The sequence below is a fragment of the Eptatretus burgeri genome, chromosome 13, assembly GCF_056783735.1.
Source record: "Eptatretus burgeri isolate ZD-2024b chromosome 13, Ebu_testis_v1, whole genome shotgun sequence".
NCBI classification, from domain to species: Eukaryota; Metazoa; Chordata; class Myxini; order Myxiniformes; family Myxinidae; genus Eptatretus; species Eptatretus burgeri.
The window spans coordinates 56,356,052-56,370,187 of NC_140973.1; the positions used below are offsets into that span (position 1 = coordinate 56,356,052).

Here is a 14,136-nt window from a genome sequence, read left to right on the forward strand (position 1 = left end):
ACAACTGTCTTGAAGACCTGGAGGGAAATGCGTTAGTTGGTTCCACAGGCAGGAGAAAAGAGGAACAAATGAGTGGAGGTGAGGGGAGAGAGAGAGGGGGAGAGAGAGGGGGAGAGAGAGAGAGGGGGAGAGAGAGAGAGGGGGAGAGAGAGAGGGAGAGAGAGAGGGAGAGAGAGAGAGAGGGGAGAGAGAGAGGGGAGAGAGAGAGGGGGAGAGAGAGAGGGGAGAGAGAGAGGGGGAGAGAGAGAGGGGGAGAGAGAGAGGGGGAGAGAGAGAGAGAAAGAGAGAAAGAGAGAAAGAGAGGAAGAGAGGAAGAGAGAAAGAGAGGAAGAGAGAAAGAGAGAAAGAGAGGAAGAGAGAAAGAGAGGAAGAGAGAAAGAGAGGAAGAGAGAAAGAGAGAGAGAGAGAGGACCGGGCACAAAATATCCAGGGGCACGGGTGGCCTCGCTCGCTTCTGATTCGCTCTGCGGGGAGATGTTCCTCAAAACCAGGCTGGTTCGGTGTGTGTGTGTGAAAGCTGTGTTCGTGGTGCCGTCGGGGGTGGGGGCTGTCGGTCGATTCCTTGTATTTTTATCCCGCGCTCGCGAAGCACAAAGCGCGGTTCAGCAATCGGCACGTACGTACGTGTTTGCATTTTGTGAAGGACCGTACATCGAAAACCGTTCACTGGAAGAAATTTACACTTTACCACATGTTACATGACCATTTGATAAAACGCATCGAAAACCGTTCGAAATTTGAATCCTTTCAAATTCAGCCTTTATCGAGGAGGAGGAGGAGGAGGAGGAGGAGAAGGAGGAGGAGGAGAAGGAGGAGGAGAAGGAGAAGGAGAAGGAGGAGATGAAAAAGAAGAAGAAGAGTCGTTTTCACGATCTCCCGATATTTATACTTTGGCGATCTATTCTGGCGGCTTTTCCTGCCTTACTAGATGAAAATACTCAAACGAGAATAAAACTACTTTGTAAAGGCTTATGAATGTATTGAATAGCAGACTTTTCAAAGAAGAATTTGTCCACATTTACCTCAGAAGTGTCGATATAATAGATGTGTTTGCTCGCACCGAGTCCTTCTCAAGACCGCGCGGGGTGAGTATTCTCTGAATACCATCGAGTTGATTTCCGTGTTTTCTGTATTATTTCGTCCCGCTCTGGGAGTCTGAGGGAAATATACTGTGAACTAATTGATAACCTTTGGGGGTTGTCGACCCGGTATGCACTACAGCTACATAACGGGTGCGTACCAGGCAAGTAAACTGTGGTGATTACGGTCATCCCGCTTCGGCGCCTTTGTGACTTCACGCCTGACTGTGAATGGTGGTTGTGACGTTGCGCTGACATGTGTCGAGGTGAGCAGGCTGATCTGATTTATAATGGCAGGTAAGGACGAGGTTTATCTGATGAACATGTCCCTGAAGTGCTGAGAGTTCTCTACAAAGCCAAAGTAAATATGGAATTGAATCGAGAGGTCCCATGATTGACTCGACATGTGTGTTCAGGTAATTTTAAATATCCAAACCTGTACATCAGGTAGCGGATTGCACGCAGTAAACCTGCTGTTTGTAAAAAAAATAGTTTTTTTACTTTGGATTTTGAAATAGTTTGATCTGTTGCTCCTTGAGGGTTTTTCAATTGTCAAATCTTTGTTCAAACACTGAGTAACATCAGAAAGGCACAACATACAGGAAGCCACATATTAAAACTAGAAAGCAGCAAACATTACTGCCCTGCATAAAACAGGTGCAACAACAGACCAATCAGCCTTCTCTCAATCATCAGAAAGGTTATGGAATCCATCATCGCTTCAGAGATTAAATCCTTCCTCTTCTCCAATAGCTTGATTTCCAATCATCAATTTTGTTTCAGACCAGGTCACTCTAACCTGGATATGCTGCTTCTGCTCTCCCAACAATGGATGGAGATCCTCAATGCCAGACAGGAAATCCGAGCCGTATCCCTGGACATATTGTTGCGGAAATGGGCCCTTTATAGTGGTTTTAAAATATAGGATTAGCCCAGATCCCCCCTTAAATGCATGTTTAGCCAGGTTGTTCGGTAATTGGACGTTACATGTGTGTCAGGAGGTGTAGCAGGCCGTCCAGTGTTCATACAGTGGTGGTGTACGGAGAGGCGCCGTTCTTCTTCCTTCCCCCCCCCTCCCCCTTCTGAGCCCAACACCCAGATTGACCTAGTCTGGTGAACAGGCCAGGCCTGCATTTGTATACTGGACCTTGTGAGAAACCAGCTGGAACATACCATAGATCTTTCGCTCTTGTGCCGTCGACCTTACGGGGGCTGAACGCACCGCGGCTGCGTGCGTGAGCAGTGCGACAAAAGGAGTGCGTCGCCGCCATCTTGCCACACGGCGTGCGTGGGCGGTGCCGATGAAAAGGAGGCCATCACCGCCATCTTGCCACACTGCATGCTCGAGCTTGGGCGCTCGAATCCGTTGACATCGGCTTGTCACGAGCCGCATTCGTGCCTTCGACACTTTTCCTCTCGTCCATGAAGCACCACCAAGTACTCCGTGTCTTGTCTGAATGTTGTCCAAGGTTTATTTTGTTAGGGCCCCCTTCGCAACCCGTATCCGTAGCTCCCTAGTTTAGAGCGGGTTATAGATTAGTTATAACATTGTCGTGAATGATTTGCTTGTGTCGTGTTCTCCGATGTGTCCCCAAAAAATCTGGCTGATTCTTATGAAAGTTGCCACCTTGAGTTTATTCGTGCCATGCTGAAGAAACAATCCGCTCGATTTGTATTTAAAACGAAATGGGCTACGGACTAGCAGACTTCGCTTGGTCTCTGACAAACCCAGTCTGTAGCCGGGGTCTATTTCCCTAACTGGTACGGCCCAGGTGTACATTGGTATCGTGATCTGAGGCGTGTGACCCGAGACCTGTGCCGAACTAGCCGGCGTTATAACCCCTGAGACGGCGGTGCTGTTAAGTGACGCCGAATCTTCAACAATATCACGTGCTTTTGATGCAGTCTGGCACCCTGCCCTGCTCACCAAACTCTCTTCCTATGGTATCCAAGGCCATCTCCACTCATGGCTCGCAGACTTCATCTCCTGTCGCAGTCAACGTGTGGCCCTAAATGGAGTTCTTTCACCCCCTCTTCCTGTCCAGGCTGGAGTTCATCAAGGTAGCGTTCTGGGCCCTGTTCTTTTTCTGGTTTTAATCAATGATTTATCCGACTCTCTGGAAAATCCTCCATATCTCTTTGCTGATGACTCCACCCTCTGCCGTACCATTGGTCATCCCTCAGACCAGCAAGCAGCAGCTTCTTCGCTCACTGCAGATCTGGATAAAATCACAAACTGGTCCAACACGTGGAACATGTCTTTCAATCCGGACAAATCTCACACTCTCACTATGTCTCTTCGAAAGGACCGTTTAGAACCCCCCCCCCCCATCCACTTTCTCAACACTGCTCTGGAAGAAGTCCTTTATTTCAAGCTTCTGGGTCTCACTATCTGCCATGACCTTTCCTGGGAAAGACACATTTCAAACCTCGCCTCCAAAGCGAGTCGCCGATTGGGAATCCTCCGTCGTGCAAAGTCCTTCCTCGGTCCACCTGAGCTCCTGATCACTTACAAAGCTTTTGTCCGCAGCGTGAATGAGTACTGCTCTCCCCTCTGGGCTGGTGCTCCTGCCTCCCACCTTTCTCGGCTTCACGCTGTAGAAACCAAGGCATTTCGGATCATTAGCATCTCCCGCAATGAGGCTGAGTCTTTGTTGCCTCTCTCTCAATCACCGCAGGTTGGTCGGTGGTCTTTCTGCCTTCTACTGTCTCCTCTCCAGCCTCGCCCCCCCTGCTTTCTCTGAGATTTGTCCCACCACATTTCCACAGGGCGCTCAAGGTCCGCCAACAACCCTCTTCTGGTAAAACTACCAAAATCATGAATCACTGCTCACCTTCATTCCTCTTTTTTCCCACCTTTGGAATAAACTCCCTCACTCTATTCATTCCCATTCTTCCCTCCAGGCCTTCAAAACAGCTGTTCACCACCAACTCTTATCATCCCCCATCCAAATCCTCGATCTTTTCTACCCCCGATAATCCACCCAAGCCCACCTCCTTCAAATTCCCTGCTTTCCTTCCTGAAAGTCCCTGTAATGTCCATCTTCTGTTCCCCATGTTCCCCATCCCATCCCTCTCCCTTCCACAGATCTCCTAATGTCTCTGTTCCCCACTGTTTTGTCCTTCCCACTCCCTCCCCTCTTGTCTCATGCCCCCTTGCTGTGCGTTGTGTGTGTTTGCTCTCACAAGAGCCTCGACAAGGTATACAAAAAAAAAGCATTTGAAAATTCAAAGCCCACATGCTTTGTATTCAGACTTTGTCGTCTTCTTCTTCTTCTTCTTCTTCTTCTTCTTCTTCTTCTTCTTCTTCTTCTTCTTCTTCTTCTTCTTCTTCTTCTTCTTCTTCTTCTTCTTCTTCTTCGTATTCTTATTCTTATTCTTATTCTTATTCTTATTCTTCTTCTGTTTCTTCTGTTTCTTCTGTTTCTTCTGTTTCTTCTGTTTCTTCTTCTTTTCTTCCCATGCCAAATGGTACTTTTGACCTTTTGACCAAATTCTTAATTTGTCTTCTCCATATTCTCACAATAAACCTTTGTGAAAAAATTTGATGACAAAAGCTCCAATGACAATTAAAATTTCAGGTGAATTGGATGAAAAGTGACGATTTTATGTCATGCTGACCTTTGACCTTTGGACTAAATGATCAATTTGTCTTCATATTTTCACAATAAAGCTTTGTTGAAAATTTTATGACAAAAGCTCAAATGATAATTAAAATTTCAGGTCAATTGGATGAAAATTGATTTTATGTAATGCTGACCTTTGGCCTTTTGACGAAATTATTAATTTGCCTTCTCCATATTCGCAAATTTCAGCTTTGTTGAAAATTTGATGACAACGCACACACAGAGGTGATTGCAAAACCCTGTTACTGCAGACTAACAAGGCTTTAATGTTGTGACAATGCCATTTATTGACCTCACTTCTTTATGACCTACATTGATGTGCGGTACAGTAAAGACATACACGTTTACACCGAACACATCTTTACATGCATATCAGCCCAGAAACGTGGTTTCCTTCTTTAGTACAAGTACTCTGTATGGATACCAGAAGCATGAAACATGTCTCGCCGAAGCCTCATCCGTCATGGACCGTAATGTGTGCATAAACCGCCCTCGTTTACCTCCCGATTGCTGTTCCATGGCACGTTATACCCCACTTACTTTGTCAAGCTGTCAGTGTGGAAATTATACAGTAACCATAAAACAAAAGCATGATTTTAATTTTCCTGCAGATCGCAGCCTCTTTATAAATAACAGCACGTACCATTTCGCTGTCATCTACGGTGCAAGTACTCGATCCACGTCAGTTTAAGGGTCCATACAATATCGATCAGGTGTGTTCATAAAACCATCGTGTGCTTGCAGAGTTGTTCTGCAGCTTTGCAGGTGATGCCATAAAGCAATAAAGTCCTTCACGGACCTTTTTTGATACTGCTGAAGAAAAAATAGTATAAGCCAGAGTGCCTTATACAAAATCCAGATTGTAATCGAAAGGACTCTGTTGTAAATGCAATACATTTGTCTTTTAGAACCTTATACAACACATCTATTAAGGATGAAAAAATCGTACCAGTGTCCAAAGAAAGTGGTTCACTTTGGCATTGTTAAAATGAAATAGGCAAAGCCTAGACACGAAGGAAGCCCATGATAATCACCCATAAGAATTACCCTTTGGAACACCTTAGAACTATCCTTTAAAATCACCCATTAGAACCCTTTAGAATTATCCTTTCGAACCCTTCAGAATTACCCATTAGAACTCTTTGGAATTACCGTTTGGAACCCACCAAAATTATCCATTAGAACCCTTTAGAATTACCCTTTGGAATTCTTTAGAATTACCCATAAGGACCCTTCAGAATGACCATTTAGAAAACTTTAGAATTACCCTTCAGAACTCTCTAGAATTACCTTCTTGAAATACCGTTTAGAACAACCATTTAGAATTACCCTTTAGAACTCTCGAGAATTACCCTTTAGAATCACCCTTTCTAATTTCCATTTAGAATTACCCTTTTGAAATATCCTTTAGAATTACCGTTTAGAATTACCCTTCAGAATGACAATTTAGAATCCTGGAGAATTACCATTTAGAACTCTCTATAATTACCCTTTACAACTCTCTAGAATTACTTTTAGAATTACCCTTTAGAATTACCCTTTCAAATTACCCTTTAGAATCACCCATTAGAACCCTTTAGAATAACCATCCAGAATTATCCTTTGGAATTATCCTTGAGAATTACCTTTTGGAACCCATTGGAATTACCCTTGAGAATTACCCTTTAGAACCCATGAGAATAACCTAGTAGAACACTAGTAAAAGCACCTATTAGAACCCTTTAGAATTATTATTCAGAATTACCCTTTAGAATTACCTTTTTGAACCCATTGGAATTATCCTTGAGAATTACCTTTTTTAACCCTTTGGAATTACCCTTGAGAATTACCCTTTAGAACCCATTAGAATAACCTAGTAGAACACTAGTAGAAGTACCTATTAGAACCCTTTAGAATTATTATCCAGAATTACCCTTTAGAATTACCTTTTTGAACCCATTGGAATTACCCTTTAGAATTACCCTTGAGAATTACCCTTTAGAACCCATTAGAATTACCGAGTAGAACCCTTTAGAATTACCTATTAGAGCCCTTTAGAATTATTATCCAGGATTACCCTTTAGAATTAACAGCAATCTTCGAGTCTTTGCTAATCCTCAATGGGATTCATGTCTGGGCTTTGGTTGGGCCACTCAAGGACTTTCAACTTCTTGTTCTGAAGCTATTCCAGTGTTTCTTTGGCTATATGCTTGGGGTCATTGGCCTGTTGGAATGTAAATCTTCACCGCAGTCTGTCTTTTGCACTCTGAAGCAGGTTCTCCTCAAGGATTTGGCTCCATTCATTGTTTCCTCCATCCTTACAAGTCTCCCAGTCCTTGCCACTGAAAAGCATCCCCATAGCATGATTCTGCCAGCACCATGCTTCATGGTAGGGACAGTGTTAGGTGGGTGACGAGCTGTGCTCGGTTTCCACCAGATGTAGCGCTTTGCATTCAGGCCAAAGAGTTCAATTTTTGTCTCATCAGACCACAGAATCTTTTGCTTCATGCTCTTAGAGTCTTTCATGTGCCTTCATGCAAACTCCGGGGATGCTGTCGTGTGCCTTTTTCTCAGGACTGACTTCTCTCTTGCCACTCTCCCACAAAGCCTAGATTTGTGAAATGCTGCAGAGACTGTTGTCCTTCTAGCAGGTTCTCCCATCTCAGCCAAGGAACTCTGTAGTTTGGTCAGAGTGGCCATTGGGTTATTGGTCACCTCCCTGACCAAGGTCCTTCTTGCCCAGTTGCTCAGTTTGGTCAGGCAGCCACTATAGGAAGAGTCTGGTTAGTTCCATATTCTTTCCATTTCGTTATGATGGAGCTCACTGTGCTCTTGGGAACTTTCAACGATCTACAAATTATTTTATACCCTTCCCCAGATCTATGCCTCCTCACAATTCTATCTCAGAGTTCTGTGGACAGTTCTTTGGACTTCATTGTAGAGTTTCTGCTCTGACATGCACTGTTAAATGTGAGACCTTAAAAAAGGTGTGTCTCTTTTTACATCATGTCCAATACATTGAAGATATTTTTTTGTATACATTGTTGAGGCTCGTATGAGAGCTAACACACAACGCACAGCAAGGGGGCATGAGACAAGAGGGGCAGGAGAGGGAAGGACAAAACAATGGGGGAACAGAGACGTGAGGAGATTTGTGGAACGGAGAGGGATGGGGTGGGAAACATGGGGCATACAAGATGGATACTACAGGGACATTCAGGAAGGAAAGCAGGGGATTTGAAGGAGGTGGGTTTGGGGTGGATTAACGGGGGGAGAAAAGATTGAGGTTTTGAATGTGGGATGATGTGAGGTGGTGGAGAACAGCTGTTTTGAAGGCCTGGAGGGAAGAATGGGATTGAAGAGGGTGTGGGAGTTTATTCCAAAGGTGGGAAAAAAGAGGAATGAAAGAGTGAAGGTGAGCAGTGATTCGTGATTTTGGTAGTTTTACCAGAAGGGGGGCTGGCAGACCTTGAGCGCCCTGCGGAAATATGGGTACATATCACAGACAGAGCAGGGGGGGGGTCGGAGAGGAGATGGTAGAAGACAAAAAGACCACCGACCTGCCTGCGATGAGAGAGGGTGAGAGGCCCCAAGACATCCTCAGCATGGGAGGTACCAATGATCCTAAATGCCTTGATTTCCACAGCATGAAGCCGAGAAAGGTGAGAGGCAGGAGCAGCAGCCCAGAGGGGGAGAGTAGTACTTCATCAGGTTATGAATGAAAGCTTTGTATTTGGTCAGGAGCTGAGGTGGGCCGAGGAAGGACTATGCATGATGGAGAATTCCCAGTCGGCGACTGGCTTTGGAGGTCAGGTTGGAAATGTGGCTTTCCCAGGATATATCATAGCAAATAGTGAGACCTAGAAACTTGAATGAAAGCACTTCTTCAGGAGGATTGTTGAGAAAGTAGATTGGGGTGGGGGGGGGTTCTAAATGGTCCTTTCGAAGAGACATAGTGAGAGTGTAAGATTTGTCAGGATTGAAAGACATGTTCCACTTGTTGGACCAGTTTGTGATTTTACCAAGATCTCCAGAGAGTGACGAAGCTGCTGCTTGCCCATCTGAGGGAAGACAGATGGTATGGCAGAGGGTGGAGTCATGAGCAGAGAGATTAAGAGGATTTTCCAGAGAGTCAGAGAGGCCATTTTATTTTATTTTTTTTTGTATGCCTTGTCGAGGCTCGTATGAGAGCTAACACAACGCACAGCAAAGGGGGGCATGAGACAAGAGGGGCGGGAGTGGGAAGGACAAAACAGTGGGGAACAGAGACATTAGAAGATCTGTGGAAGGGAGAGGGATGGGGCAGGGAACATGGGGAATACAAGATGGACATTACAGGGACGTTCAGGAAGGAAAGCAGAGAATTTGAAGGAGGTGGGTTTGGGTGGATTATCGGGGGTAGAAAAGATCGAGGATTTGGATTGGGGATGATAAGAGGTGGTGGTGAACAGCTGTTTTTAAAGCCATTGATGAAAAACAGAAAAAGAACAGGGCCCAGAATGCTGCCTTGAGGAACTCCAGCCTGGACAGGAAGAAGGGATGAGAGAACTCCATTTAGGGCCACACGTCAGCTGCAACAGGAGAGGAAGTCTGCGAGCCATGAATGGAGATGGCCTTGGATACCATAGGAAGAGAGTTTGGTGAGCAGGGCAAGGTGCCAGACTGTGTCAAAAGCACACAATATGTCGAGGCACATTGGCTCTGATTTCATGTCTGGCATTGAGGACCTCCATACTTTGTTGGGAGAGCAGAAACAGCATATCCAGGGTAGAGTGACCTGGTCTGAAATGAAATTGATGATCAGAAATCAGGCCATTAGAGAAGAGGAAGGATTTAATGTCTGAAGCGCTGATGGATTCCATAACCTTGGTGATGATTGGCAGAAGGCTGATTAGTCTGTAGTTGCAGGGATCTGTTTTTGGACCTTTTTATGTAGGGCAGTACTGTTTGCTGATTTCCAAGCGGATGGCCGATGACCTTGAGCAAATGAGAGGGTGAATAGAACAGAGAGAGGGTGAGAAAGAGAAGAGGAGCAGGTTTTTAGGACACGTGGGCTGATGCCTTCTGGACCTGTTGCAGAATCTGAGTCGAGGTTTGACAGAAAGTTCTCCATTTTTTCAAAAGAAAAGGAAACAGAGTCCAGGAACAGCTGAGTGCGACTGGGTAAAGTGGTACAGAAAGCGATGTTTCGGACACAATATTTAGATGCAAACACCGAGTTTAGGCATTTAGCTTTTTCACGTGCAGTATCAGCAGTGCGGCCGTTTGTGGTAAGTGAGGGGATGGAGGGGGAACATACTCCAGAAAGAGATTTGATTAGATGTCACCAGGATTTGGAGGAGGGAGAGAGGTTTGAGAGTTCAGACTTGAGATTAGAAAGATGTTGCTTTCTGGCTCTCCAGCGGGTAAACACACACTTGTTCCAAGCTTTATGGAAGGATCTGAGATTACCCTCAGTTGGGTTTGCTTTCCATGAGACAAAGGCAAGTTGTTCAGAACAACTGCCTCGCCACAAGCTTCAGTGAACCATGGGTGAGAGGAAGGGTAGGACAACTGAATACGAGAGGGGATAAGTCTGTGCATGAGAGAGAGCAAGTTTCTTTGAAAGAATTCCCAGGACGAGATGATGTTGGAGAAAGTCGCGATGGGAGAGCAGTCTTGAAGTTTGATGGCTGCTTGGAGACCCTGCCAGTTAGCCTGAGTTGAATGCCAGACTCGACGGCACTGAGGTGGTTCTCTAATAACAGCCAGGGATGTTTACTTTGACAAGCACGTGGTCAGAAGAACTGATTGGAGCGGAGGAAGAACAGCAGATATTTTCAGGGAAATTGGCCACAAGTGGACTCTGAAGTTGTTAAGTCATCTCAATGATGATCAAAGGAAATTGAATGCACCTGAGCTCAATTTGGAGTGTCATAGCAAAGGTGTTGAATACTTTAAACAAGATATTCCAGCTTTTCATTTTTAATGGATTAATAAAAATTTCCATTAAAAATTTCCACTTTGACGTTATGGGGTGTCATGTGTCGATCAGTAACAACAACAAAAAAAAACTCAATGCAATTAATTTTATATTCAAGCTGTAACACAACAAAATGTGAAAAAGTCAAGGGGTGTGATTACTTACTGAAGGCACTGTACGAGAGAAGAAGTACCACTTGTTAAAAATTTCTGTACTATCTGTCAACTGGGGATACTTTTAAAAGGTTTAAAAAATATATTTTGGTTGTTCAAATTGGTTCATTATATATCTTGTTCGTTTAAGTTGGTAAAATTATTGCTTCAGTGCATGCATGCATGCTTCCAGGATCCCTTCTGAGGGTCAGGGATCTTTGGGTCCAATAAGTGGGACATCTTTATGAAGGTGTAAATTCTTGGTGTATTCTCCTCACCTGTCTGGGTTAAATTCCCATGGCGTATATTACCACTCATCAATATGCATGCCCAGCTCATGGGTCGAACCCTAATCCCCTTGAGTGGGTTGACCCTCTTGCATTTCGTTCCCTTGGGAGAAGAGAATGTGGGGTTAGGGAAGGAATTTTGGAATTCTATGCCATGCTACCAGCAATCGCTCACCTTCTCCTTGTGAAGGACACCATGGGATTTGTAACACCCGCTAACTAATGCCGACAGAAGGGACGCAACAGAACAAAAGGAACAGCTGAAAGAGAGGGGGGAAATACCTACAGCAGTGTTAAAGAACAAAATAGAGGGAGACTTGGATAATCATTGTGGGGAGAAATGAGGGGAGGATGTATGGGGTGGGCAAGATGGATACAGAAGCAAACTCCCGGGAAGGAAGAACTGGAATTTGAAAGGACTTGAGCTTGGAGGTGTGGGGTGGGGATGGTTCATGAATCGCTCTGTCCATGAAACACCATGATGGCAGTTTATAGCTGGGCCAAGATTCGAATCCTGGCTCGATAGCTTCGAGAAGAGTGTGCACGTACCTCTCAGCCATCCTACCACCCCAATTCCCATGGCTGGACCAGAAATGTTCACACCCAGAGGCAGTGGTAACCTGTTCAGGATGAATTCTTGCCTTGAAGTGGCCAGAATGTATGAGGTCTTCACATTACAGTCATGAGTACGACTCAGCTAGGGTTTGAATCGCCGGACGTTCCAGATTCGGAGTGGACGCTCTAACCATGAAAGCATTGAGGCTCATTGTACTTGCTGAAGCTTTTTGCTTTCTTCATTCTGAGACCTCTTTTGTCGTCTTTACCCTTTGTGTCAAACTGCATCAGTTTCATCACATTCAGAAAGTGGTTGCACGATGCAGATTACTTCCTCTGCGACCGAAGGTGGATGGACGTTGTTTTCATCTTTGTTACTTGTGAAATCGAAGATTTGCAAGTATGTTTGTATATTGGTCTGTGATTCTGTCTATCTGTCTGTCAATCGCATACAGGTCACAGTTTTAAAACGATCTTCACGAAATTTCACCATATGGTAGAGTTGGTCATAAGTAAGAAGCCTATTGATTTTGAGATCAAAAGTTCAATAAAGACCAAAGATAAACAACTTAGGTGAAATCTCTAAAATCGTTAATTTTCATCCAGGTTCGATTGACTTGAAATTGGAAGAGAATTTGCAGATCACATCACTGAATTCAACCACCAATTATTTTTGAGGTCAACATAGGGCAAAAACATAGGGTAACATCCCTGGGTCAGATTGCGGGAGAGTGTGTCGGAGTGGTGCTGAGGTGTCGTCCACCAGACGGCGGTCTCCTTGGGTTAACCTGAGGCGGTCCCTTCGGGTGGGTGCCTGGAATGTCCTATCCCTAAGAGAGGATGATCACCTGTCTCTGTTATCATCTGAGCTCAAGCGTTTGGACATCGGGATTGCAGCTCTCTCTGAGGTTCGGAGACCGGATTGCGGCGAGATAATGGTGGGTGGTTACACCTACTATTGGTCTGGTCGCTCTGATGGTTACCATACCCAAGGAGTTGCTGTAGCTGTGTCCAATAAGCTGACCCCAATGATAATTGAGGTAACACCGGTCAACGAGCGTATTATGAGATTAAGGATTCGTCACTCCTTAGGTGTCATTTCCCTGGTCTCTATTTATGCTCCGACTGAGGCGAGTGATCTTACCGTGAAGGACACATTCTACGCCACACTCGAGTCTGTGGTTGATCAGTGCCCCAGACGAGATACACTTCTAGTCTTGGGGGATTTCAATGCATCGACTGGAACTGATAGGGATGGTTATGAGGTGTGTGTTGGTCCCCATGGGTCAGGAACTATGAACCAGAATGGCACTAAGTTCCTTGACTTTGCAAGAAGTCATGGACTTAGGGTGGCTGGTTCATGGTTTCAGCGCCCGCAAGCTCATCGCTGGACTTGGTATTCCAACGCTGGCGGTGTGGCAAAGGAGATTGACCATGTCCTCATTGACGGTCGTTGGAGGATGATCCAGAACTGCAGGGTCTACCGGAGTGCTCAGTTCCTCAATACTGACCACAGGCTTGTTGTAGCAACTCTAAAGCTGCACCTTAAATCCTGGAGAATGGTACCATCCCAGCCTAGGCTGGATGTTGCCAAGCTCAGGGATGAGAGAGTAGCTGAGGAGTTTGCGAACAGGCTGAGTGGACACTTGGGGGGTCTGGGTGCTTTGGGGGGTCCTGAAGAGTTGTGGAGCACCTTCAAGACCACCGTCCTTGATGTTGCCGGTGGATGCCTTGGAGTTCACCGCAGGGCAAAGAAGAATTTTGTCTCTCAAGGGACACTGGATACCATTGACCAGAGTCGCAGGGCCAGGCTGAATGGCAGAGCTGAGCTGTTCAGGGAGCTGAGGCGTAAAACTGTACGTGCACTGAGGGTGGACAAGGAGGCCTATGTGCGAGGAATCTGTGAGGGGGTAGAGCATCACCTGTGGACAGGTGATTCTCGTCCCGCTTACAGGGGAATTCGCGCATTACGTTCATCCAAGCCCATCCCTCGGAGCACTGCAGTTCGAGCAGAGAGTGGTAGGCTCTTGACAGAGGAGTCTGAAGTGAAGGCCCGCTGGGCCGGTTACTTCGAGCGGTTGTACCAGGCTGATCCCCCAGCTGTCGAGTTGGACGTCAAGGGTGTTACAATCCCTGTTGCTGACCCTCGAATCAACTGTGGTCCACCATCGCTTGTGGAAACACGGGCTGCGGTGAACCAGTTGAAACGGGGCAAAGCTCCAGGGATCTGTGGCATTCATGCCGAACTTCTCAAGGCTGGTGGAAATGCTGCACTCGAGTCGTTGCATGCAGTTTTGTGCTCTGCCTGGAACACAGGCATCATCCCAACTGACTGGAAGAGGGGCCTTGTTGTCCCTCTCTGGAAAGGGAAGGGTGATCGCCAAGACTGCAACAACTACCGAGGGGTGACGCTGCTCTCAGTGCCGGGCAAGGTCTTTGCTCGGATAATTCTTGATAGGGTTCGCCACCATCTGCTTGAGCACCAGCGTCCAGAGC

The 14,136-nt window shown here is 45.8% G+C and overlaps 1 protein-coding gene across 2 annotated transcripts in view; it reads left to right on the forward strand.

Moving 5' to 3' along the window:
* Positions 1-865: 865 nt before the first annotated feature.
* Positions 866-14,136, forward strand: part of LOC147014533 (uncharacterized) — a 28,801-nt gene continuing 15,530 nt past the window's right edge. For both annotated transcript variants that reach the window (XR_015050793.1, XM_085852541.1), the window contains exons 1-2: positions 866-1,085; positions 1,222-1,345. The gene's annotated coding sequence lies outside the window, so the exon portion shown is untranslated. The remainder of the gene's footprint in view (positions 1,086-1,221; positions 1,346-14,136) is intronic.